Source organism: Rhinolophus hipposideros (genome assembly GCF_964194185.1).
Source record: "Rhinolophus hipposideros genome assembly, chromosome: 9".
NCBI classification, from domain to species: Eukaryota; Metazoa; Chordata; class Mammalia; order Chiroptera; family Rhinolophidae; genus Rhinolophus; species Rhinolophus hipposideros.
Window position 1 is genome coordinate 58,553,839 of NC_138055.1, and position 23,562 is coordinate 58,577,400.

At 34.3% G+C, this 23,562-nt stretch overlaps 1 protein-coding gene across 8 annotated transcripts in view; it reads left to right on the forward strand.

Moving 5' to 3' along the window:
- SLC16A7 (solute carrier family 16 member 7) overlaps positions 1–23,562 on the forward strand; it is a 157,290-nt gene that overhangs the window by 61,412 nt on the left and 72,316 nt on the right. For all 8 annotated transcript variants that reach the window (XM_081059716.1, XM_081059719.1, XM_081059718.1 and 5 more), the window contains one exon: positions 21,762–21,893. The gene's annotated coding sequence lies outside the window, so the exon portion shown is untranslated. The remainder of the gene's footprint in view (positions 1–21,761; positions 21,894–23,562) is intronic.

Sequence of the window (23,562 nt, forward strand, 5' to 3'; positions counted from 1 at the left end):
GCTCTTCCTTGGGCTGTCATAACAAAGAACCACAAACTAGGTGGCTTAAAACAACAAAAATTTATTCTCTCTCAGTTCTGGAGACTGGAAGTTTGAAATCGAAGTGTCGGCTGGCCTGTGCTTTCTTGGAAGCTTCTGGGAGAAGACCCTTCCTTTCCTCTTCTACCTTTTGCTAGCCAAAGTTTTTGGCAGCATAACTCCAATCTATGCCTCCATCTTCAGGCAACATTCTCCCTGTGTTTCTGGATCTTTACATGGCCATCTTCTTATAAGGACACCTGTTATATTGAATTAGGAGTCCACCCTACTGCAGCATGATCTGATCTTAACAAATCACATTACCTATTTACAAATTAGGTCACATTCTGAGGTATTGGAAGTTAGGATTTAAACATATCTTTTTCGAGGGACACAATTCAACATACAGTCTGCCTTCTGACCCATCCCAAACTCAAGTTCTCCCCATGCAAAAAATACGTGGACCCAATCCCAACATCTCCCAAAGTCTTAACCATTCCAACATTGACTCTAAGTCCAAATTCTGTCAGTTTTGGGTGATACTTGGGGTATGGCCCATCCAGTGACAAAATTCCACTCCATCTATGGCCTTGCAGCCTAGCAAACAAGTCATCTGTTTCCAAGATACAACAATGAGACAGATATGGAATATACATCCTATTTCCAAAAGGGAGAAATTGGAAGGAAAAAAGGGTCACTGATCTAAAGCGAGTTTGCAGCTTCGCAGAGCAAATTCCCTTAGGTTTAAGGCTGGAAAACAGGTCTCTGTGGCCAATGCCCTCCCTCTCTTTCTTGCTGGGATGGTCTCACACTCTCAGCCCTGGCAGCTAGCGCTGAGGAGGTAGCTCTACCCTCTGGGACTGAAGAGGTCCTTATCCTGTGCTTCTTCCTTTAGTTACTCCTTCTTCATTTCATCCTGTGTCTGTTTCTTTCAATCAAGGCAGTCAGTGTTTGTGCTGGTATAACTTTTTTTTTTAAACAACAACAACAACAACAACAACAAAAAGCCTTTTCCACCTCTTGTGCGATTCGTGGGATCCAAGCCATCAGACCAAAGGGTTCGCCGCAGAGCTTTCCTGGATACTTGCATCTCTCTCCCTCACTTCTGCTAAGATAGATGATTGGACCCACGAGTCACACACTGAATCTTTTCAGCAAATGGTTGTTCTTGACCCTGTTTTTGGAGCACACTGTCTGTATGGGCTGAACATTTTCTAAATCATCAAGTTCTGGTTCCTTTTTGCTTAGTAATAGCTACTTCAATTTATGTCTTTCATCTCCCATTTTAGTATACACAGCAAGGAGAAACGAGGCTAGACCTTCTGCGTTTTGTTGGAAATTTCCCAGCTAAATATCCATGTTCATCACTTACAACTTCTACTTCTACCCAGAACACAATCAGCCAAGTTCTCTGCAACTTTATAAGAAGGATCACTCTTCCTTCAGTGAGCAATAGCATGCTCCTTATTTCTATGTGAGACAGAAGTGCCTTTTAATGTTCATATTTCTGGCTATGTTCTGTTCAAGACAATCTAGGCTTTTACAATTAAGCTCCTCAAACTTCTTCCAGCTTCTACCCATTACCAAATTCCAAAACCACTTCCGCATTTTTAGGCACTTATTACAGCATTAGCTCCATGTTACAGTACCAAAAGCTGTATCAGTCAGTGTTCTCCAGAGGAAGAAAAATAAGATTAATTTTAAGGGCTTGGCTCATTCGATTATGGGGGCTGACAAGTATGAAATCTGTAGGGCAAGGAGGCAGGCTGGAAATTCATATAAGAGATGATGTTGCAGTCTGGAGAGTAAGTGCGTAAGACCAGCCAGCAGTCTAGAAAATCAGGCAGGATTTCTGTTACAGTGTTGAGGCAGAATTCTTTCTTCTCTGGGAAACCTCAGTTTTTGCTCTTAAGGCTTTCAGCTGATTGCAGCAGGTCCACCTACAGGGTGGAGGGTAATTTTCTTAAAGTCAATTCACTGTAAATGTTAATTGTATCTACAAAATACCTTCACAGAAATATCTAGATCAGTGTTTGACCAGAGAACTGGGCACCAGAGCCTAGCCAAGGTGATAAATAAAATTAACCATCACTGGTGGGATGTGTAGAAGAGGGGATATGGAGAAAGCACTTCATGTTTCTCTGCAGTGTTTCTTTCTTCCTGTCATTTCTTTCTTTTTTCAGATAAAAGAGAGTTGACTGAGAATTTGGAAAATTTCTAGGGAAAAGTAACATTTCTGCTTTTTATAGTTTGTCTCCTCAACTTTCCTTCCTTCTTCTATGACTTATTCTCTTTCTTCTTCTATGACTTAGAGGCTCTTGGAGACTTGAATTCATATACTGGAGACCTGAATCCATGGGACATACATTTCTCTGTTTCCCACTTAACCAGATAGTTCTGTTAAAGTAAATAACTTTAACATCATAATTATTCTTTGCATAGCTTTTTATTATTCACAGTGTGCCTCTATTTTGATTTCCTTTTGGGCTCGCCAGGTACACTGCAACCTTAAGGACTGCATATGTTCTGCCACCTACCAGAAGCTCTTCCTCCAGACATCCTCTTTTTTTTTTTTTTTTTTGTACTCACCACCTTTCTAGATATTTGTTTAAATGTTGCTTTTTCAGTGAGGCTTTCTCTGTAAGGAGTTCTCTGACCAACCAGGTTTAAAATAGCACCATCTTACATCCAGCTCTCACTATCTCCCTTTATGGTTTTATTTTACTTCATAGTGGTTGTCATCATGGGAAATACTTTGCATTTTCACTTATTTGTTTCTTTTCTGCCTTCTCTTCTTTACTAGAATGTAAGTAAGCTCTGTGAGAGCAGGAATTTTAGTCTTTTAGTCTGTTTTGTTTATTACTTATTCCCAATGCCGAGAATAGTGCCATGCCCATAGTGTTTACATATTATAGTTATTGCTTAAATGATTAAATCTTATTTTAATTACATAAGTACTAATGATTTATAGACACAGATGGAGACCCATACTTTTCTCCTCTCTTATTGCTCTCCTTCTCTCCTTCTCTGTTCCTGTAAATTTAAGGATTATCATTCTCAGTCATGGTTTTATACTATTACTATAGATGCTTGCTTTCACATAATATTTTTTAAAGTTTTATAAGTTATCAGACTGTATATATTGGTATACTGAATTAGTCCTTTTGCCACATACTTTATTTGAGATGGCTGAAACATATAGCTTTAGCACATTCAGTTTAACTCTGTATATTTCATTCTATGAATATAGAATGGAATATAATACTTCCATTGGAATACAAACTTTAATTATCTATTTTGTTATTGTTATACAGTTAAATTTTTCTAATTTTTAAAACTCTTGTGTCTGTGCTGCTATAAACAGTTTTTTTATTAAATGTATTGGGGTAATATTGGTTAGTAAAATTATTAAGGTTTCAAGTATACATTTCTATACTACATCATCTATCAATCCCATTGTGTGTTCACCACCCAGAGTCAGTTCTCCTTCCATCACCATAGATTTGATGCCCTTTTCCCTCTTCTACCACCTCCCGCCCCCTGTACCCTCTGGTAACCACTAAACTGTAGTCTGTGTCTATGAGTTTTGTTTCTTTATTTGTTTGTCTTGTTCCTTTGTTACTTTCAGTTTTATATCCCACATGTGAGTGCAGTCATATGATTCTTGACTTTTTCCTGTCTGACTTATTTTGCTTAGCACGATAATCTCAAGAACCATCCATGTTGTCACAAATGGCAGTATTTCACTTTTTTTTTTTTTTTTTTTTTACGTTTTCCATGTACATCTAGGAGAGAAACTGATGGTTGTAATATATGCACAGCTTCAACAAGGTGATTTTGGAAGTGTAGGAGAGTTCCCACTGTTCCACATCCTATGCTTGTTTGGAAGCTAAAGAAATGTAGGATTTAAACCATGGTTTGTTTAGGTTTTGTTGCCATTGGCTCCAGTGTAAAATAAAAAAAAAAATAATGTTGTCCCAGGTGGTGATGGGAAATAGTTTTATTTTTTCTTCTCCTCTCAGGAGGGATTAAAGGTATGGAAGGCAGGCCCACACCAACACCTTGCCTGTATCAGTGAGCCAGATTCTCTTGTGCCCCATCTTACTTGGAGCACTCTGTCCCCTCCGTTATACAGAACATGAACTTCTCTGCTTCATGGATTTCTTCTGGTTCCAGATTCCAGCAGACTCATTGTTTTACCACACTGTGGAGATGTTTGTTGTTGTTATTTTCATTTTGGTAGTTATTTAATTTGGATTTCTCTTTTCAGATTTTACTTTTCATCACCTTGCAGCAGAGGGGTGATATATATATATGTATATATATAATCTCCAAATAAAAATTTAGATCTGCTTTGTATTCTAATTGGATCGGTTGCAAACATGGCATTATTACATAAAAATTAAAGAGCCTTACTTGTGTTCTTACCTAGATGGAAGGCTGTGCCAATCTCTGTACCAATATTGTTCTGCAAGGGTGCTTTATAGTAGTCCAAGGACTTTAATTCAAATGTAGTTTTGGATCTAGTCAGCAATTTGAACTACAGCTTTAATAAAACCATGGAATTCTGTACTATGAAGCATAAAATATTTGACTATGACTAGGGATATTTTGTAGGCAGGAAGAGTCCATTTCTGTCACCTCTATCATAAAATAACTTACAAGGCTTTTATACAATTTAGAATCTTTAGCAGTATAATATGCATGTCAGGATGATTTTGCTCCATAATACTCCACCTATAATGAAGCTAACCATTATTTAGAGAATTTTTGGCATTTTATATGTGGGTATAGAAGAACATCTACCAAAAATGATGAGTTAGTTTTAGCATAATTAATATGGAGCTGTTCTTTCTGATAGTAATTGATTCAGTTGTTACTTAAGGCTAGATTTGAAATTTACTAGTAAGACCATGTCTTCAACATAGACAAAATAAATATTAAAAATGAGAATCCCATGATGTTGAACAAAATTAAACCTAACTCAGTGAGGTGATTCACTGTGTTACTTATAGACTAGACAAGTTGCCAGTGAATATGGGTCTTTTTTTTTGGGGGGGGGTGTCCAATGGTAATCCTTAGCATATTTATTTTTTTGGCAATAAAACATTTACATTAACATTTAATTAATATATTTTCTTCTCTTTGCTGTAGGTTAAAATTATAGACATAGTAAATAACTATCTCATATAAGCTAGGAGTGAATCCACAACAAAGAAGAAAATAACACAATATCCATTTCTTTCCCATAACACAAATTTAATATTGGAGACATTTTTATAAGGATGAAACTATGTGTTTCATTTTGTGTATCATTTTTTTCGAGTGACTTCAGTCTCTGTTGGACTTTATTGTAATGTTTTCTTGGGCATCATTTGTTGTCTAACAGAAAGAGTCAATTTTATTTGTTAGTTCTCCAAGTATGTCAGCATCTCTCTTACCAGGAACTTTTGCGAAAAATATTCTTGGATCATTTTTGTCTTTTCTTGTACTTGATTAAATCATGTTCTTCATTCAAAACTCAACCAAAATATATTTATGATCTCCTCAGGCTGGTTTAATTGTACTTGCTAATACAGTAGTTATCACTATAGACAGATTTTCTCATCTAGAGTTTGATGAGAAAATTGCACCTTAATGCCATACGTTTTAGAATAGATTGAATAAATTTACTTCATATGCATCAAGGTGCATAATATTTATGTATCATCATTGGGAAAACAGAAAGTAATCATTCAAATCATTTTCTGTGTTTGATGATTCAGATAACTCCAGTTGAGAAAAGCTACCACAGAGTATTATAATCTCCCTCCTTATTTGTTGTTATCTTCCACAGAATTTTATATTCTGGGAAGGCATGGACTTCATCTTGTTCTATCATTGTACTCCTAATTCTAACACGTTGAACTCCTTCTGTGTAGGAGTTGTTTGATAAATATTTGTGAAATAAAGGATAGAAGAAGGAAGCTTCTTCTAGCAGAACTTTGATGGTAGACCTGTTTGAGGTGACCAGTAATTCATATCAAAATATCCATGAGGGATATGTGAGCCTAGATCACATGTGAACTAGTGTTGCTATTTGGGAGGTTCAGCGGGTGAAGAAGAGTGGGGCTAATTAATCTGTAGTTACAATTGTCTCAGGGAGTAGTTGGACTGATCTTCAGCGCTAAGGTCATTTTATACATAACTGAGCTAGTGTAGGACAGCAAGGGCAAAGATGGGATAAGGCCGCATGTCTCTCACTATCCAGCAGGCTAGCTTGGGTTATTTACTGGATAGTAATGACAAGGTTCCCAAGAATAGCAAAAGAGCAGGGGCTCACATGCACAGATGGTTTTCAAGTATCTACTTCTTTTCATATTTGCTTTTGTTCTATTGGACACAGTGTTATGGACTGATTGTGTATGCCCCCCCCAAATTTATGTATTGAAGTCCTGCCCCCCAATGTAGTAGTATGTGGATATGGGGCCCTTGAGAGATAATTAGATTATGAGGGTAGGTTCCTGATCTGATGGAATTATTGCCCTTATAACAAGAGACACCAGAGAGCTTGTCTCTCAGTCTTCACACATGCACAAGATAAGGCCATGGGAACAATCAGTGAGAAGGTAGCTTTCTACAAGCCAGGAAGAAAGTTTTCACCAGAACCCGACCATGCTGGCACCCTAATCTCAGACTTCCAGCCTCCAGAAATGTGAGACAATAAATTTCTGTTGTTTAAGCCACCAAGTCAATGGTATTTTGTTGTGGCAGCCCACACAAAGAAATAACACACAGCACGTCTCATGGCCAAGCCTAGAGCAAATGTGTAAAGGAACTATTTGAAAGGTGGGTACAAGGAAGGGAATAATTTGTGGCCACTTTTGCTATCTACCATAATTGCATTATATTTTTTGAATAAATATGATTTATTGTGACATACTTAAAATTGTATAGGTATCACGAATTAATAAATTATGCTTCTTTTGATATAAAACATTAGAAAAGAAAGCTAACCCTTTAGAAAAAATGACCTGGAGTCAGACATTCTGATGTTATTCAGGGCTCACACCATGCACTTAATTATTAAGTGTACTTCAGTGCTCTCATATGTTTTACTAGCTTTGCAGGCTATGTCATATTTCCCAGTGGATATATTCATGAGGCCAAATGACAATGCAGGCTAAATATTCATTAAATTTGCCTTCATATAATCTGTTCAAAATTTAAAATTTCTATTATTTCATTGTCAATTGACCTTCAGGCAAATTGTCAAGAAATTTATGAGGGTAGCAGCATGAATATGTGTTCTGAAGTGTCTCTTGGGTAAAATATGACTCATGGCTTTCTTGCTCCTAAAATGATTAAGCCTCAAACCTGAAGTTGACACCAGAATCGTTGTACAGATTGATGTTCTCAATGACTCACATTTGACAGAATTTGGTTCTGATTTATTATGCTTCTAGGTAAAAAATTTACCTCATTTTTTTTTCTAGTATTTTTACTATGCTCTTTCACTAATTGGATGAAAGAATTCAATTTCTCTTGTACTGAGGACATACGCATTTAGAATTTAAAAAAAAATTAAACTTTTATTTTTTAAAATGCGTAATTTCAATGTGTTTTTTTATTTTTTATTTTTAGTATGCTGGTATCCTACTCTTTTCTTTTTTGAAGTCAAGTAGCTCCTGATTTTTTTTTTTAATTTGTATCTAAAAATAACACTAATGCTTATACAAAAATCCATTTACTAATTATTGGATTTTTATTACCATTATCTAGTCAAGCACAGCAAATATACTTGAAAAACAATCATAGACAACTAGGTGCAACCCCACTAACTGAGGTTGTAATTTGTGGAAAATAGAAAACAAAGAAAACACTTTTCTCTTACTCCTCAGGAATAGTTTGAATAATTATAATATTTTAAATTTAATTTTTAAAGAATTAAAGTATGTCACATTAAAGAAGGAAACAAAACACAATAAATGGAAGCAGGAAGGATAATATACAATTCCTTTCTACAATATTTTCATCTAAGGAGCAGATCAAAGAACATTACTGTTTATTATGTATATATATGTGACATCACATATATACTTGATAAACACGAACAATTTTGAGTAACATTTACCTAAATTAGAAAACAGATTAATATAATGAATATCCTGCAGCCTACCATTCATCTGAAGAATTTACTGGAAGCATTACTTGAAATGGTTTTAGTCCTCTTCTGCTTCACCCACAACTTACCCGGCCCGTAAGAGGTAACCATTGGTCTAAACTTTGTATCCATCCATTGCTTATGTGTGTATGTGGGGGGAGTATATCTGTGCTTTCCAGCTTTGTTGAGATATAACATTGTATAAATTTAAGTGTAAAACAGGATGATTTGATACACATATGTGGTGAAATATTAGGGCAGTAGGGGTAGTTAACACCTTCATCCCATTACTGGATGTTAGTACCCTTCATCCAACATCTCCCCAATTCCCCCACCCACCGAAACCCCAGGAAACCACCATTCTACTTTGTTTCTGTGAGTTTGATGTTTTCAGACTCCATATATAAGTGAGCTCATATAGTATTTGTCTTTCTTTGACTTATTTCACTTAGCTTAATGCCCTCCGGGTCCATCCGTGTTGTCATAAATGGCAGAATTTCTTTCTGTTTATGATTGAATAATATTCCATTACACACACACACACACACACACACACACACACACACACACTCCACATTTTCTTTATTCATTCATCCATCATCCATCAGTGGACACTTGGGTTATTTCTATGCCTTAGCTATTGTGAATAATGCTACAGTGAACATGGTGTGCAGAAATCTTGTCAAGACAGTGATTTCATTTCCTTTCAATATATACCAAAAAGTGATATTGTTGGATCATGTGATAGTTCTATTTTTTGATGTTTTTGAGGATATTCCATGCTGTTTTCCATAGTGATTTACTAATTTATAGCCCAACCAACAAAGCACCAGGTTTCCCTTTTCTCCAATCCTAGCCAACACTTGTTATCTCTTTTTAATAATAGCCTGTCTAGCAGGTGTGAGGTGATATCTCATTGTGGTTATGATTTTCATCCCCCCAGTAGTTAGTGATATTGAGCTCTTTTTCATATATCTGTTAGCCATTTGTATGTTTTCTTTAGAAAACTGTCTATTCAGGTCCTCTGCCCATTTTTAAATCCGATGTTTTTTTTTTGTTTTGTTTTGTTGTTTTTTGCTATTGAGTTGTATGAGTTCCTTATATAGACTATACAATTACTCCTCATCATATTGACAGTTTGCAAATATTTTCTCACATTCTGTAAGTTGCCTTTTCATTTTACTGATTCTATGGGTTTTTTTGTTTATTTATTTATTTTTTCTGTGCAGAGCTTTTTAGTTTGGTGTTTTCCCACTTTTTAAAATTTTTTCTTTTGTATGCTTTTGGTGTCATATCCAAAAAACAATGTTTGAAAGACCAATGTCAAGAAACTTTTTTTTATTTTTTTCAGGAGTTTTAGGATTTCATTCTTGTATGTAAGTTTTTAATTCATTTCAAGTTAATTTTTATGAGTGGCGTAAGATAGGAGCCCAATTTCATTCTTTTGCATGTGATTATCTAATTTTTCCAACACTATTTATTAAAATGACTATCCTTTTTCCATTTAATATTATTGGCTATCTTGTCAACTGTTAGTTGACAGTATATGCATGGGTTTATTTCTGGTATTTGAGTCTGTTACATTGATCTGGGTGTCTATTTTTATGCTAAGATCATACTGTTTTGATTACTAAAGCTCTGTAATAGAGTTTGAAATCAGGAAATGTGATGCTTCCAGTTTTATTCTTTCTCAAGATTGCTTTGACTATTTGGGGTATTTTATTGTTCCATATGAATTTTAGAAATTTTTTTTTTCTATTTCTGTAAAAGCATGCCATTGATATCTTGATAGTGACTGCATTGAACCTGTAGATTGCTTTGGTTAGGACATTTTAACAGTATTAATTCTTCTAATTCATGAACCTCAGGTATCTTTCCATTTATTTCTGTTTCCAATTTATTTAATCAAAGTCTTATAGTTTTCAATGCACAGATCTTTCATCTCCTTGGTTAACTGTACTTCTAAGTGTTTTATTGTTTTGATATTATTCTAAATGGGATTTTGTTAATTTTTTTAGATAGTTCATTGGTAGTGTATAGAAATGCAACTAATTTATGTACATGGTTTGTATCCTGAAACTTTATTGAATGCATTGACCAATTCTGACATTGTTTTTGTTGAATTATTTAGGATTTGCTATATGTAAGTTTATATTATTCACAAACAGAGACAGCTTTACTTCTAGCTTTCTTACATAGATGCCTTTTATTTCTTTTTCTTGCCTAATTTCTCTGGCTCAGACTTCCAGTACTATATTGAATAAAAGTGGTGAGAGTGAGTGCCTGTGTATTTTTTTTCATCTTAGAGGGAAAGCTTTCTGTTTTTCCCTGTTGAGTGTGATGTCAGCTGTGAGCTTGTCACGTATGGCCTTTTGTATGTTGAGGATGATTCTTTATATACTTCTTAAAAGTTTTTATCATGAAATGTTGTTGCATTTTGTGTATTGAGATGGACATATGAGTTTTATTCTTCATTCTGTTAACATGGTGTGTCACATTTATTGATTTATATATATTGAACCATCTTTGCAGCCAAGGGATATATCCCATTTGATCATGTTGTGTAATCTTTTTAATGTAGTATTGAATTCAATTTGTTAGTATTTTGTTGAAAACATTTGCATTTAGTATCAGAATAATGCTGGTTTCACAGAATCAGTTTGGGAGTCTCCCCTCTTTTGCAATATTTTGCAAGAGTTTGAGGATTGGCATTAATTCTTCTTTATTAAATGTTTGGTATAATTCAGCACTCAAGTTGTCTGGTCCTTGGCTTTTCTCTTTGGGAGTTTTTTGATTACTAAATCAATCACTTTACTAGTTATTGATTTGTTCAGATTTTCTATTTCTTCACAATTTAGTCTTAGTAATTTGTATTGTTCTAGGAATGTATTAATTTATTTTAGGCTTTGCAATTTGTTGGCATGTAATTTTCCATATGGGGCCTCTTATGATCCTTTATACCTCTGTGGTATCAGTTATAATGTCTCCTCTTTCATTTCTGATTTTATTTGAGTTTTTTTCTCATTTTTCTTCTTTAGTCTAGCCAAAGATTTGTCACTTTTGTGTATCTTTTCAACAAAACTGCTCTTAGTTTTATTGATCTTTTCTATTATTTATTTATTTATTTATTTATCTATTTATTTATTTATTTAGGTCTCTATTTTTGCTATGATCTTTATTTCTTTCATTCTGATAATTTGGAGCTTAGTGTTTTCTTCTTTTTCTAGTTCCTTGAAGTATAAAGTTAATTTGTTTATTTGAGATCTTTTTTGTTTTCTCAACCTAGGTGTTTATCATTATAAATTTCCCTCTTGGACTTATTTTTGCTACTTCCCATAAATTTTGGTTTGTTGTGTGAACATTTTCTTTTTTTCAAGATATATTTTGATTTTTCTTTTGATTTTTTTCTTTGACTCATTGGTTGTTCAGGCATGTATTATTTAATTTCCACATATTTGTAAAATTTCCCATTTTTCTCCTGTATTTTCTCTCTAGTTTCATTTCTTTGTGGTCAGAAAAGACACTTGGTATGGTTTCAGTCTTCTTAAAGTTGCTAGGACTTGTTTTGTGACCTAACATATGATCTGTCCTGAAGAATGTTTCCTGTGCAATTGAGAAGAATGTGTATTTTATTGCTGTTGGATAGAATGTTCTGTGTATGTCTGTTTGGTCTGTTTGGTATAAAATATATAGCAAGTCCAAAGTTTCCATATTGATTTTTTTGTTTGGATGAGCTATCTATTGTTGAAAGTTGGGTATTGAAATCCCTCATTATTATTGTATTGCTGTCTCTTCCTCCCACAGATCTGTTAGTATTTGCTTAATATAGTTAGGTGCTCCATTTGGGGGTTCATATTTATTTAAACTTTTATATTTTCTTGATGAATAACAGTTTAGTCCATTTACATTCAGAGTAATTACTGATAGGTAAGGACTTACTAATGCTATCTTATTGTTTGTTGACTATTTTCTAATTCCCTTATTCCATTTTTTCTTCTCTTGCTGTCTTCTTTTATGAATTAATGATTTTCCTTAGTGGTATGCTTTGATTTCCTTCTCTTTATCTTAGTGTATCTTCTGTAGGTTTTTGCTTTGTGGTTACCCTGAGGCTAACATAAAATATCTTATAGATATAATTGTCTAATTTATGCTGATAACAACTTCGATCGCATACAAAACACTTTACTCCCTCTTCCCCCATACTTTATGGTTTTTGGTATCACAATTTACCTCTTTTTATATTATGTATCCATTAACAAATTCTTGTAGGTATTGTTATTTTTAATAAATTTGCCCTTCTCTCTGTCCTCATGGCTACTGCTTTGTCATGGCTTACTGGATTACTGCAATAGAATTTCACTACTTTGTTGATATATCCTCTGTTTCCCTTTATCTATCTTCTTTACCCTATCTCCAGTATCATTTTCTAAAATGTAAATTGACTAAATCATTCCCTTGCTCAAAAAGCAGAATAAAAATTTTAAAAAACCTTGAATTATCTGATAGCATCCCACCAAATATTTTGAGTCACATGAGATCAGAGAGAGATCAAATGAATTTTTCCACTACTGTTTCTCTGGAAACAACAACTACAACATTGCCTACGTAAAGGATCATGTCTAATGCTCTCAAAGTAACTTATTCTCAAAAACCCAAAGCTGAGGAGCAGGCAGTAATGGAAAAAATGCCCCCTATCCAAATCTGCACCAAACTTTATCTTCTGAATCTTAAAACATCACTGCATCAGAGCCTCCAGTCTTTCAGGAAAACAGTTTCTTTAGCTTCTGTCTTTAAAATCTTTGTCCACTGTAATCCCCTTGTTGCTGTTGGACCCAGGTTTGAAATGTTGTCATTCTAATGAGAAGGACGGAAAGGATGGCAGCTTGTTGTTCCTATCTCAGCTGCTTGTCACACTGTCTGTTAGGCTGGGGTGTGTGGTATGGGCAAACAAAATGTCAGAGAAACAGACTGCTCTCTTGTGGAGCATAAAGGATGCCAAGGAAACATTAGGGCAAGGAAGTGAAATCTTCATCCAAGCTGCAGCCAAGTCAGAACAAACAGGAATGAATCACCTGGAGCAGAATGGGACCCAATCAGGCAGGAGAATCTCTGGTGTGGGACAATGGGTGGATGCCAGGATGGATGAGGAAAAGGCAAGGTGGAAACAAAATGAAACTCATAAAATAATTAAAAGGTAGAGAAATTAAATTAGGATCAAGATGATGCTTGGAAGTATGGATGGCTTCTCTGCCCAGGTGGCAGCCAAACCTGAAAGAGGGCGGCCTACAGGCCTTTAGGAGAAGCAAATGGGGAGAAAAAAAAGGATGCAATGTGCAAAGGTGAACAGTTTCTAGGAATTTTGTTACTTCTAATTTGCTGTGGCACAAGTATGTCATCGATTCCCAGAGAACTGCCGTTGTTTGTTTATGTAGTTTGGTGGCATTCGCCCTTTCGACTAGTCCAGTGAGAAAAGGGGAAAGAAGTTTTTCTTTCCTCTGCCTTTGTGATGATGCTTCTTTCTGCTGACTTTCTAGAAATGCCAAGCGAGATCGGACTAACTGATTTATTTTTCAGCAGCTCCTGTAACTCTCATCTAGGCTATTCTAGCTTTGGGTTCATTTTTATTCCAGTCAACACTAACCTTATTATCAGTGTTCAGTGAATGTTACAGAACAATAACATCTGATTCTAAGTACAAGGGCTTGAAATTGTGAATTCTGTGGAACTCACAGTGAGGATCTTCCGAGTGAACCTTGAGCCTATCATAAAATGTGATGAAAGTGACCACTTTCTGCTCCGCCTCCTATTTCAGCTAGCTTGTATTGATTTTTTATAAGAAATGACAGCAGTTAAGTCTCCACTGATGTCAGTGTAATAAAATTTATATGTAAGTTTGACAAGAGGAACACCTTTTGGAATGTTTGTATTATAAATAGTCAACTCTGTAGATATCAGATATGATATCTGTAGTGACTATTTAAATTCTATTGAACGTGATATTTTTATCGAACAATCTATAATTGAAATGATTCCTATTTGGTAGTTGTGTAGCATAATTTTTTAATTTAAGCGTATATAATTGAGAGAAATATGGGAAATGCAAATGTACAGTTTATAAACTGAAATATTACATACTTCTTTAAAACATTTTGAATATATAATATGCTGTTTTCATTCTGTCTTTGAAAAGTATCTTCATGTGATTTATTTGCAACATTGAACCAAACTGTCCCACTTTTATGGGAGTATATTCTATTAAAGAACATGAAAATATGCTTTAATAATTTAATCTTATCTGATAAATGAACAACTATTCAATCATGCACCAGATACTCTGAGGCTCCCATACAATAACTTTTATGGAAACGAAACTGTGATTTGGGAATTGAATAAAATTCTAAGCACACTTGACGAACTAATACGTGGGCCCTTAGTAGCCTCTCACATTTAATTAAGCACAAGGACTTATCTGCCTACATAATGGAATTCCTTCACTTGGTTCTTTCAAAAGAACTTTTCTCATTCAGCCTAGCTTTTAGAATCTTGGAAACCCTGCTCAAATAATGTCCATCTGTTTATTCCTAATTTTTGAGTGAGTGGCAGCAGCATTTTCCCAGAGAAAGGGAAAAAAATTGTTTTTCACATGCTAAGAAAGTTTATAAATAGAACTATTTTAGTGTCATAGAATCAAATATGAGCTGAAAGGGACCTCAGAGAACACTTAATCCTACTCTATTTTTTAACAAATAAGGAAAATAAGAGCCAGCGTGAATGTCACTTGATCAGAGGGTTACTACAGTTTATTGTAATACTTTGACATTTATTGTGATATATGTATTTAAGTTTCCCATGGTACTATATCTCTGTACATCACATAAAGCAAGCTACAGGATATTGGAGTCATTTTAATCACTCAGTCATTTTACATTTCCAGCATTCACTGTTCTTTCTTGTGTAGGTTGGTAGCACATTTTATGGTATAACCTTTTGAAGAATATTTTAAAATTATTTGGTTCCAGTTAGTGCAAATAGTAACACTCAGTTCTTTGTGAGACATGTCTCTTTAAACATGTGAATTGTTTAAAGAGACAATTTTAAACAATTGTCTAATTTATTTAATTAGACAATTAAACAAATTAATTTAATTTGTTTTAAATTTTCTATTATTCTTGAATAATAGAAAATTCAAGTTTATTAGAACTTTAGGGGCCACATCATTGATCTCTTCTCCACTCGCACTCCCAACTATTTTTCAAACTGAAAGATTTTACTCGTGTCTGACTTAAACCTGTAAGAGATTTTAAGAGAAGGTACTAAGGCTATGCCCCTGACCATATTTTACTAGACTAAAGATAGGGTGGAAAATGTATCTTTCAACCCTGCAAGTTCTGTAATATGTAGGTTGTCCCTTTTCCCTTTTCATCCCTGCTTGCAAACAGGTTTCAAATTTACTACGACCTCATTACCTCTTCTAGTATTTATTAAACATAACTAATAATAGCCACTTCATGGTACCAACATTCTTTCTCCAAATCTTTTGCCCCAGAACCCTAAATACACTGTGTGCATTTTCTGCATTTCAAGGTATTACAAGCAAGAGTTACCAAATATTTTGCTACTGCCTAACAGAAGTCATTTTTCTAACTTCTTTAAACAGGGTCTTCACCACCAGCTGTTTATCCCTAAAGCCAATATCATATATTTTAGGATTTTGTTTTACACACCGAGCCTGAAATGTTGTTGCTCTGCCAACCAGCTCCAGTATCTTATGGTTTACAGCAACAGCTATTCATTTCTTGTCCGTGCTACTTGGAGGCTATGGGTCAGCTGTAGCTATTGTTGGCTCTGGTGGATTCGGCTGACCTTCCAACATATTCTTGTTTTCAGGGATCCAGACTAAAGGGGGCACGTTCTTATATTCAAAGATAAGGACTACAGATGTAGAGTCAAAAGAAACAAACTCATTTTAAGCTTACTCTTGGATATGGCTTATATGTCATTGGCTTAGAATCCATTGTCACGTGGCTTAACCAAAAAGTCAGAGGGTAAGGAAGCATGACAAGAAGAGGTAGGGAACAAATAATAAAATGACTGATTTAATTTACTCATAAATGTATAGTAGAAGACACAACTCACAACTTGATTAAGTTTCTAAGAGTTCCACAGCCCTTCCCCTGGAAGTTCCCCTGACTGATACCATTTCTCTGAATTCACTGGATGGTGAATTTTTGTGGTCCTCAACTTTAGTTTCTTCTTCTTATTTTGGCAATTGCCAACTAATTGAGTGTCTCCTGAAGTCTCTGGGGAAGCACACAGAGGGAATGGGTGGAGGGCAGAAAAGCCAGGCAACCGACCATATATGCAGAGCAAGTATTAGAAAAGGCAAAATGCAGTAGGGTAGTGACTCTAGGGTGGCAATCTGAACACTTCAAGCAGTCCATGATGGAAAAGTAACATATCAAGAAGACAGTAAGAAGGTATAGCGCTTAACTCTACAGGAGCCTAATCCTAGAGTGAAACAAATGCTGCAGGTAGACTTAATACAAGATATTTGACACGGTTGAATTTCAGTTTCATTGTTTGCAAAATGGAGGTAATAGCTATGAAATAGAATTATGAGAAAATGCATGTTAAAGTGGCAAGTGTCTTAATCAGTGATGTAACATAAGATGTAAGGTAATTGTAATTTATTTAGGTAATTAGTAATCAGCAAATATAATTTATATCTAAATTTATGCACGGGGACCATCTCTCGGTACCTTCTTTACAACTTATATGAGAGTGTCATAATTTTAGTTAGGCATAACTAAAAACAAAACAATATAAAACAAAGAAAATGAAACTTAAAAATAGAAGTAAGATCTCTAAATAAAATACAACTTCTAACTTTGCTCTATTACCTTAAAATAACCCTATTTAAATCAGTTGTAGACAAGTTAAAATTAACCCATTTTTCAAAGCAGATATAGAATTATAATAGTATTATCCCAAATTATTATAATTAAGGAAATATAATTTTCATAAGCCTCACCCTATGGCATATATACATATTTTCGTATGCATTTTGTATGCATCTCTTTTGTCACATACAGTATTTTGAATTTTGTTAGCATACAAAGGTTAGATCATCCTTTTTTTTGTCTTTCCCCCTCTGTCCAAATAACGTGTTTCTCATTTCCATCTGAGATTTCATCAGAATGGGCTTTACCTTCCACATTTCTACCAACATTCTATCCAGGATGACTTAGGTATTCTCTAAGATTGAGGCTTTCTCTACAGCTCTCCTCTTTTCTTTCTGGACTCTTACTAGAATCACTCTTAATGGTCTTTTTATGGCAATAACCTTTTTTCTAGCATGCACCTCAGAACTTGTCCAGCTTCCACATGTTACCCAGTTCCAAAGCCACTTCCACATTTTTAGGTATTTGTTACAATAGCATCCCACTCCTGGTTCTCTGTATCTGAGTTTGTTTCTGTTTGTTTATTCATTTATTTTGTTTTTTAGATTCCACATATAACTGAAATCAGCTGGTATTTGTTTTTCTCTGTCTGACTTATTTCACCTAGCATAAAACCTTCTATAATAGGTCCATCTATGTGGTGACAAATTGTAAAATTTTATTTTTATCTTAGTCTGTTAGGGCTGCTATAACAGAATTCCATAGACTGAGTGGCTTATAAATAACATAAATTTATTTCTCACAGTTCTGGAGGCTGCGAAGTTTAAGATTATGGTGCCAGTTAATTCGTTGTCTGGTTGGGGCCCTCTTCCTGGTTCACAGACAGCCATCTTTCACTGGGTCTTTACATGGCGAAAAGGGTGAGGGAGCTCTCTGGGGCCTTATTTATAAGGGCACTAATCTCATTCATAAGGGCTTCACCCCAATGACCTAATTGCCTCTCGAAGGCCCACCCCTAATACCATCACATTGTGAATTAGGTATCAACATATGAATCTGGGGGGACACAAATATTCAGTCTCTAGAACCATATAAGGCATATTACAGGTTCTGGGAATTAGGACAGGACATGGACATACTTTCTGGCAGCCACTACATAATTCTACATTATTCTAAAAGTATAGTATTAGAAATCAAGGGAATTACTTGGTATGGGATGTTAATTTCCAATTTTTCATAAAAGATTGTTTGCTGGTTCATATTAGTTTTCCTAATTTGCACATTGTAAAAACATCTTTAGTTAGTTTGACTCCTATTACAATTAGCATTGTCAGATCCTTTTAACTACAGTAATAATTTGCATCTAAAAATAGGTTTTGTATTACTGACATTTTGCAGGCCATGCACTATTGATATCTCTCTTGTCTAGTTGTCAAAGTAAATCAGTCAATAATATTTAAAAGATGGTCCACTTTGAAAAATAAAATAACCTCCCAGGATTGGATTCCAATTTTAATTCAGTTACATGTTGGAAAAGAGAAGATTTGGTTCAGTTTAATTCCTGTTATAATATTGGGTGAGTTGTCACCTAAACTTAAATATTTTACATTAATTTGACATTACGTTAATTAATATATCCTTGGACATTACATTAATTTATCCTTTTATATAAGAAAGAGGAAAATGGCAAAAAAGTTACTCATTCTTTAAGGAACATATTAACTCCTTTAGATGAAACCATAGGTCACTTTACAGGTAGGTTGTGAAGAACAACTCATGCTTTATGTGTAGACTATCTAGAAGAATTTATAGTGAAGCCAATAGTCTGCTAACAACTATTGATTTAATTTGGGACTTAGTTTGCTGAGTACATTATTTCTGGACTGTATTTTGAAACATAAACTTGTGGATGGCATAGGCTATTGATAAGGGTATATAACATTGATGTACCCTGATTTAGTTTTGGGAAGTTGAAGAAATAATTATTCACAAAATATATAAGCATTCTGATATTCTGTACAACTGAATGAGAAGGGGCCTTGAATATAACACTAGAGTCTAACCATTGACCATGGCTAATAGTTTCATTACTTCTTTATTCTACATCTTGTACTCCACAACGTTGTCAACCCTTATTGATTTCTAGAAGATAAGACAAAATTCTTGGGCTTTAGCACATCCCACCACATAAGTTTTTGAAAAATACTTGAAATAACTAAATGTTTTCAGTAGTCAACCAGTCACCCTTTTGTTAACGACAGTGATGTAGTGTAGTCTATATACTCAGAAACATTGTAAAAAGACAGATATAAATAAACTGGAGCAATGATGGATTTCTTAAGGCTTGGAGGGATAGTTGGGGTTTAGAATTCCAAAGGAGAAATATTTGAATTCCAGTGGACAAGACAAGCAAGGATGTGTGCAAGAACTGAAATTTGTGAGTCCATTATAGAAATAAAACTGAAGGAATATATTTGTAAGCAGAAAGAGCAGCCTCCAAGATGGTGTGTTAAAGTGGACCAGTAACAATGGGCCTTTCAAAAAGATGCCAGTACTGGCACTAACTTGATAACTTATGGGACATTAGTTACACTTTTGAAAAGCCACTTGCCACCTCTGAGTCTTTATGCCCTCATCTGATTAATGTGATTAAAACTGCCACTTTCTCATAAGTCATGAGATTATGATAATTTGAATCTTTAGACAAACATTGAAAGTTCTAAAGCATTTTTTTTTCATGCACCCTGTTATAAGTAAACCCATCATAAAACATGTTGCATAAATGTGAACTAAACCAAATTCTCTGATACCATAGCCCAGCTTCTAGCTATGGTAATTAACACTGCTTTTGTAGGAGAGAATAAGCTTTATACCACCTGGACTTCAGGAAGCAGTTTCTAAAATGGTTGCTTTCTCAAATTGAAGGAAAGACTTCCTACTTGCTTTAAGGGTTGGTGGTCTCCTACTGTTTTCTTCGTCAGGCATAACGTTCTAAAATACTACATTTCACTTTTAAGACTAAAGACCAATATATGCACTGTGTAACTATGTCTGCCTAAATGTGTATAGAATATACTATGTTAATCGATGGAGAGAAAGAGATATAAAATAGATTATGATTGATATTGCTACCAAGTAGAGGGTTTCTGGTTTATTGGCCAGTTTGTTGAAAAAAGGCCTGGTATGGGTTGGTATTTCTGGAAGAAAATAGACCACTTTGGTTAAGGCACTGTGAACATTTGGTAGAAATGTTGAGATCTCTGTTATTCTGGTCCCTGTGCAGGCCTCCATGAACTCTAGTAATGATCAGCATAGACTGGAAGGTCAAAGTCCAATCTCAAATGCCTCAGGCTTTACTGTTAGGCTTTGCCCTGCACACAAGGCAGCTCTCTCTGGCAGAAGAAATGGACAGAAAATATATTTCCCCAAAATATAAACAGGGTTTTTTAGTTGTGGATGGGCTGGTTATTTGTGGTAGGATGGAGCTGCCAACCTTGAATTATCCAGCTTAAAGAAGTCACAAAGGCTCCCAAGACTCCTGGTAAGACAAGAGTAGATGTGAGCCACTCCCCATTGCTGTTACCCCAGATCTGGGACATCCATTTATGTGAATTCTTCATTCTTAGCACAAGTTAAAACTTTAATTTTAGCTTTATCTATTTCTCAGATTTTATCCATGACTTTCTAATTGTTACCAGTCTTCATTCTCCTCCTTACCCTCAGTTTCTCATTGACTTGGTAATTGGAACACAGACTTGCCTTACCCTCTCATACAAACCTCATCAGACCTGGTGGCTGCATTGCCTTCATTCAGCACTTTAGCATTGGGGGTCTGGATGCAAGGCAGGCAACTGGCTATTTAATTGAAAGAACGGACTTTTTCTTAGCTTTAATCTAGGCAAAGGAATGCTTGGCCCAAACAAAATAAACTCTTAAGTTCTAGCAGCTATAGGCTCATCCCCAAATTTAAGGTGAAATAAAGGTATTTGATGTCTTAGCGAGATTTAGCAGGGTCATCTACCACCCAGACCTGATTTGGAAGCATGAATTCTAAATCAGAGATCCCATAAATACTTTTTTTTTCTTGTCTCAGACTAATTTGTAAGACATATATATTAATTACAGTATTTCTAATAATTGTCTTTTTAATTTTCTTCTTTCTATTGTCAGTGGATATTTTATTTAACTGAATTTTAGAGCAAATTATTTGAAAGACTATAGGGAATTATTTGAGTGACAGCTAATGAATGCTAATAAATTTTCTTCTCATAATGGTAGATATGTAATCTATTGTTGTTTATTAGAAAACTCTAATTCTTCATTTTACATTTTTCATGTTTATCTCCTGTATACACGTTGATCATTTTGTTTAAACCTTCATAGTCCGATTAATGGATTGAGAAAGATATATATCATCTATATCTATATCTATATCATCTATATCTGTATCTGTATCTGTATCTGTATCTATATCATCTATATCTATCTATATCTATAGCTCTATCTATATATACACATATATATATATATACACATATATCTATGTATATATTCTTACATATATGTGTATATATGTATATTCAATTTTGCTAATTATTAAAACAGGGTCACAATTTATTGGGGTGAGTTATTGCTAGTGGCCCCAGTGAGGCTTGTGGAATTCAAGTATATATATAACCCTTATTTTTCTATTTCTTTAGATAATCGAGAGTTTGTTACACCTCTCTTCCGTTGTATTGCCTTCAAATATCACACTTCAAGGACTAGTGACTGGACTTAACAATTTCACATATAATCCAAAGAAGTCTATTCCAGTGGGCACCTGTCAACAGGTAAAATTATACTTTCAACTCTTATTTTTCTTGATTATGCACACAAATACAATCCATAAATTGTATAAAATATTCCATAATTGTGTTCAGGAAAAAACACACAAACATGATGCCAGTGAGTGTGTATGAATGAGATCTTGACTATTAGTCTACTCGAGTTGTTAACAATGACCAGATGACAATCTTGGAATTAGAATTTTTTAAGGCTTAATTGGTCTGGGTTCACTTTGTAATGATTTAGTTAAGAGATGATGTCAATTTATAGGGAAGAAACAAAACAGGTTGGAGACAAGGAAGTAAAGAGGTGTATGAGGAGAGACTGACAACCTGGAGTATGTAGTTTTAATTAAAATTTAGTAAATATGCTGGGAACAGAACAAAAGGTCATATACTGAGATAAACTGGTGAATTACATTAAAAAAGAACCATATAAAAACGAAAAAGGATTGAGAAAAAAATAGCTCAATCATATAATGCTTCTTTTTGAAGGTCCCTTTCTATGAGCATAGATTGCTGTCTTAAAATGGAAATCTCAACATCAACTTAGCTCATTAGTAAATTTCAATATTAATACTCATAGCATAATTTGAATATTAGTAAATTTCAATATTCATATTAATATAGTTATTTAAAAATATAAGATTATTTTATAATGTTTATGATTTTTGAAAAGATTGAAAAATCATCCAGTTGTATTTATAAGTGTTTACCATATAGCAGATGTGATAAAAGCTACAATAATTTAAACTTGAATTAGTAATGAAATATTTTTTCCCCCCTTTATACAAGCAGGAAAATTGCAGTGTGAGAACTTTAAATCTCATAATTGTTTTTACACTTTGCTAATAAAACAAAAAGTGTTTACCACATAAATGCCCTTTGGTAGTTCCTCAGTATTCTTCTAGATTTTTTAAAAAAAAATATTTTCAAGGAATAAGAAAGTTGACTATTTTATAACAAAATTCAATAACATATCAATTCAGATTCTTGAGACAACTTTCGAAGCTGCTTTAACTAATATGTACAATCTGTCTCTTTTTTTCTTTCTTTCTTAAGTTTTATACTTTTAAAAACATATTATTTCCAGTGCTCATGTACTGTAAATCTACCGTATTGGGTTAATTGATGGCCAAGGAGAACACTAACTTCAAATTAAACATATGGATAATTTTTGTTGTTTTCAAGAAAGCAAAAATTATGACAAAAGCAAACTGTAAATATACTAAAGACTTGTAAATCTTTTCATTTAATCTGCATGTATCAATTAATAAATCAGAACAAACAAATGGTGATTAAGCACTGGAAGTCCTAGTTAGAGCAATTAGGCAAGAAAAATACATCAAAGGCATCCAAATTGGAGTGGAAGAAGTAAAATTGTCTCTATGTACAGATAATATGACCTTGTATTGTAGAAAACCCTAAAGAATCCACCAAAGAACAGTTAGAATTAATCATTGAATTCAGTAAAGTTGCAGGATACAAAGAAACATTGATATTAGGGAACAAAGATGTTTTTAATTTAATATCAATTGAATTAAATTGTGTATGATCATTACTTCCACAGGAGAGTGGATGCTCTATATCATAAAGCTAGCCATTAAGTGTTTCTAGCCATATCCAAAAAGAAAGTATCATTCTTTTAATGAATAATAACATACCACCCAATGAA